Raw genomic sequence first — 5,527 nt, forward strand, 5'->3', positions numbered from 1 at the left:
AGGCCAGACAATGGAAGTCGGCGAAGCAGTGCGTTCTCTCTCTCTCTCTCTCTCTCCTCGTTTGAACAGTTACAACTTATTTGGAAGGAAAGTCAAGCAGATTAAAAAATATTTATATTGTATATTGTCGAGCCAGAAAAAAACAAACTATGCCGCGGGTAATAATAATAACTGCTTCCAGATTTTTAAAAGGAAGACTGCAGAGGGGAAAGCGAAGCAGAGTGTGGCTGTGGCTGTGACGTGACTGACAACCTCTCTGTGCCATCTGTTCGCTCAACCAACACCAGGTTGGGGTCAACAAACTGGAGGACAGTCTGTAGGCAGTAATAAACAGGCAGCCTGGACAGATAAGGGGTCAAAATACAAGCCTGAAATTATACTTCAAATTCTGTAGTACGCTTATATATTAAAAAAAAAAAAATCTAATAAATCAACTGACATCCAGATACTGCAGAGGAGTGTCTTTTTTTGCCTGTCGTCTCAGTCAGTAGACATTGCTGAATACTATATACCGATATGACGATATTGTCCGAACAATTTCCGATTCCGATATCAACCGATATCAATACAGCGGGGCAGTGGTGGTTGAGGAATTTGGAAAGTGCTGCCTATTCACTAACGTGATGGGTTAAAGCAGCGTTTCAAGTGCTGCCTGTTCTCTAACGTGATGGGTTAAAGCAGCGTTTCACAATTTTTCCTTTGTCATGCGCCCCCTAGTGGACACTTTTTTATTTTTATTTTTTGGCAGTCAGTGGAAATGTGTCTAGTGCGATCATTATGTAAACATTTGTTTTGAATATCTTTCTTTAAAAGTATACATCAGTTTTACTGCCCCTCAGCTGCAGTATCTCTTCAGGGACATTTAGGGAACATTGGCTCTGTTCTTACTTATCACAAACAAGCTCCGCAGTGACTGATCTGTATTCAGAGCCCAGCTAAAATGCCATAATTTCACTCGACAACGACTGAACATCTTCGGCGAAACTACAAAGACGAGGCGCGGGAGATGAACTTCTGAAGTTCTCCTTAAATATAATAACAAGAAAGTTCACCTTGTCACTTCAAAAACCCCCGTCTTGACGGAACGCGACTGGGCTCTGAATGCGACACGATTTTACAAAATGCTTTTATTTACAGTATGTCTCAGCTTCAAAGGTACAAGAAGTTAGAGAAAGAGTAAAAAAAACATCATTCCACGTGAGGTGTGATTGAAAAGCCCTACTGCCCTGGGTTCAAAGCACTATTACACGCCGCCGCATCTGGGCTTTTCATCTCAGATAGGTATCTGGGGGCCGACATGGAGATGGATAAGATATCAGAGCCAAGGATGACATGAGGATCACCTCTAAAAATCAATCACTCTGCAGTCCGACACTGCTCCTGTCTATTTACTTCTGCCGTGTCTGTCCTAAAGTCTGACGCTCTGAGCCAAATCAGGGCCCGTGGACCGACAAAGACGGACAAGATTTCAGCACGAAAAACCATGTCCACAAACTGATAATGACGACACCATAGGTCACCTATTTTATTTCATCTTAATTAGGAATTGTTATATAATATGTTTAATAATAGTTCTCTCATTAGATTAGCAGTCTTGATATTAGACTAAATGCCAAGGGTTAGCATGTACAGTAGCAGGTTTGCATTGTTATTCCTTATTACATTTTTATCATTAGTACGCCTCACGTCAATCATGTTATGTTCATAAATTCGATTTTTCTTCAGGGTCTGAAATGTCATCATTCTCGTCAAATGTGTTTGTACGTTTGAACGTTTTTACGGCGTTGCATCATTGGACTTCATTGGAAATAAAACATACCTCACATCTTGCACCGTACGGACAGAAAGAGGAATAAAAAGATAGATCGTATCACTGGAAGTAAGAAAAGTAGAACATAGACAGTGAGTTCTGCAGAGAAACATCTTTAGCACTCTAACTGATTAAGAAGAAGAATTACTCGTCTCCTAGGCAACGAAGGCTGACAAATAACTAAGAATTGATTCCGTGCAGGTGCTTTCGTCAGAAGACACAATTAACAGGTTGCTGAACCTAAGAAACGAATAAATATAACAGCAGCAGACACGCTTGTTACGGACAGTGAGAAAACTGCTAGGATTATTGAATATGGAGACAAGGTCTAGGTTTCTGAAAACTTGACTGTAATATTTATATTAAAGTATGACGTGGGCATCATTATGTTTCATGTGAGGGGACTTGCTTTTAAAAATATGTAGCATTTTAATCAATGTAATATTTAAAGCAGGTGTGTCAAACATAAGGCCCGCGGGCGAAAACTGGCCGCTTAATGAATATTGAAAATAAAAAAAATGGGGAAATATTTCATAATTATATTCCGTCAAATATGAAAATGTATCTAATGTACTTCTTTGCATGAAAACACAAGGACTCCAGTGGATATTTGAAGGAGTCGCGAGTCGGTCAACATCTGGGGTTTGACTTCGCTCCTACGGGGGAATAAAACGACGACAAACCCAGAAGAAATTGGAACTAAATTAAAGGTCCAGCAATGAATTTGACTTGGTAAGTGGGTCAGCAACAATTCCACTTGAGTGAGCCCTTAAACTTTAATTTAAATTCAGCGCTCTAACCTCACGGTCAGTGTTCAACTGTATCCCGGTGGAATATAGAGCAGGGCCTGCTGGATTTTTTTTTTAATACACGTAAAGACAAAGTCGATATCAGGGTTTAGACGAACACGTAGGGCACGAACTGCACAACAACCCTCCAGTCACTGATGTCAACAGTTTACATCAACCCGCGATATCGGCAGCCGCCCGTGAGGGGTGGGGTAGACCGGAGAGACATGCTATGAAGACAGACTAATCTCTTTTTACTTTGAATTTTTGGAAATAATTCCTGTAAATTCATGAGTTTTTCCCTGAAGACTCCACCATCCTTGCCCAGTGAGGGATTACTGTTGGATGAATTGATTAGATAAACTCTGAAGTAGTATCTAACAGTCTGGTGACCCGTTAATGTTACGTTCATCCAACGGCCGGTGATGGTCGGCGGCTTCCACATGACCCAGACAGATAGGTAGTCTCGGTGATGAATGGCTGGATTAATCTGTCTTCTACATCCCTCTCTGCTTTCTGTCTTCCCTTATACGCAAGCAGGATTTAAAAAAATATAAATAAATAAATTGATAAGGCATATTGATTTATATATCATGACAACATAATCCTACACAGGAAATAGTTGGGAGGGTAATACCCAAACAAATACACATATTTCTGACCTTACGTGTATTTTACCAAGACTGACTTTTTTGTCACGACTTGAGGAGCCAAAAGCATTGGCTTTTCAATTTGAGTTTTATTTAAAAAAAAAAAAAAAAAATCAATTTTTATTAAACAAATATTAATGTTCCTTCAATGGAAAGTTCATATCTAGAATAGTTATAGATTTTTAAATTATAATTTTTTTTATTATATTATTTAATTTAATCACATTCAGCTGAATGAGATTTTTTGTGAATTTTATAAATAAAATCTACATATATATGCATATATATACATATATACATATATACATACATACACATATATACATATATACACATATATAATACATACATATACATATATACATACATATATACATGTAAAACACAGAAAACAACACAGAAAAGCATGTAACTTAATGTAAAATTTCACGAGTTTTTTTTTGTTATTATTTCTGGGACTGGATGTGCAAATACACAGGTGTATTTCATGTAGTTGTTGCACTTTCTGAATCTAACTTTCTATTTTTTTTTATTAGCAGCGCTTGAACGCTAGCTCTATCTTGGGATGGTGTAAGGCCGTGTCGGGGCGAGTCACATGCACGGCCCCCATTAGGTTTACTCTTGGTAAAAGGATTTTTAATAGCAAAAAACATCAGCGCACGTCCTACTGGAAAATATACTGCAGTGGTTCTGTCTTTGACGTCTTTTCAGGTGAGTTTCTACCATTTCTCTGTTTCACTGCTGTGTTTTCACAGCTGCACTCTCTCAGCCACGGCTGGGGAGTGAACTCGGTCTCTCCTCGGAGCAGAAAGTCAAGCGCCCGTCCTAACTCACCTTGCTTAATCTGTCGCAATTGAATCTTTTGCTTTTTTGTTAATGTTTTCCTTTACTATTTCACCATCCGATGACTATTAATGTAAATGTTATGGTTAAAAAAAAAAAAATACAGAATGTATCCTGAGAGTCATTCACTAATTGCACCTAAAAATAAACGTATCTCATATGGTATCCATAGTGATAACGGAGGTGTCGACGGCCCTCACACGCTGTGACTGCTGTGGTCTCTCATCACTCACCCTTTGCAGGGCACGGTGGTTGGTTTAAAGGCTAATTCGGCGCAGTATAATCGGCTAATTAAACAGACGCGCGCACGGCTAAATGGAGTGTGTTTCCTTACAACAAAAAAAAAAAAACTATATTTGACCGTGAAATGATCTGGAACCGTAGTCAGATGACAAGTAGTCAGTCAACGTTGAAGCGGGTCCAGAACGTTCACAGCCTCCACTTACACTGGAAAGCTTGTCATTCTTTTTATAGCGAGCACCGAGGTGAAACCGTACTGTTGGCCTGACAGACGTAACAGAAGCGTTTCAATGGTTTTCTTTCTGTTGCTGTTTCTCTCGCAGTTGTTTTCTCAACTATCCAGTCGCACATTTTCACAAAAACCACAGACGCGATTATCACAAGGTTCCTGTAGTCGGCATCAGCTTGATCTTTTATAATGGGAACTGCAGCTGAGAGTCAATAATGACATCTCAGCTCGCTATTCCATTGCAACACTTCCCGTAGCATGACCCTGGAGTCGCTGAGAAATTTCTTCTCTCTGGCTGCCGGTGGGGGGAAAAAAAAAATGTCTGAAGATTAAATTATATAGCACCAATGACAGGCACAGTAGGAGTTGCATTTAGGTCTGACTGACATTTACTGAATATGAGAATCCTGCCAGCTGTAAATTTCCTGCTGCACAGGATCCCAGACTGTAACACTATAGCTGCACTACACTAATCAACAGAAGGGATGTGACTGTGAAGATCAACGATTTCCTACGGCTTACTTTTCCACTTTCTGCAGGATTTTGTTATCATTCATGTCATAGAGAACTCCTAAGGAATACTTAGTATTTATACTATACATAGTATATACGTAGTATAAACACATTTTAAATTGAGCTTTAAAAAAGCAGTATATAGTATAAACACATTTTAGATGGAGCTTTAAAAAAGAATAATATAATGATAAAGTCCATTAATTGTGACTGTCACAGTAAACAGCTCAATAACACAATGGTTTTCAAAAGGGGGGGCACGGCCCCCTTAAGGTGCCGTGGGGAGTCCATGACGGCTGCATTTCGGGCCTGATGACATCATAATTTGTGTAGAGCTGGCGGTTTGCGCCTGTTATTGAGCTGCTTTGGCTCTCAAGCTAGCATGTAGCTAGCTAGCACAAAACAGACCAACATTACCATTTATTACAGTAGTAATAATAGTGAATAAAAAAAA

This window comes from Cynoglossus semilaevis, chromosome 7 (assembly GCF_000523025.1).
Source record: "Cynoglossus semilaevis isolate Cse_v1.0 chromosome 7, Cse_v1.0, whole genome shotgun sequence".
Classification (NCBI taxonomy): domain Eukaryota; kingdom Metazoa; phylum Chordata; class Actinopteri; order Pleuronectiformes; family Cynoglossidae; genus Cynoglossus; species Cynoglossus semilaevis.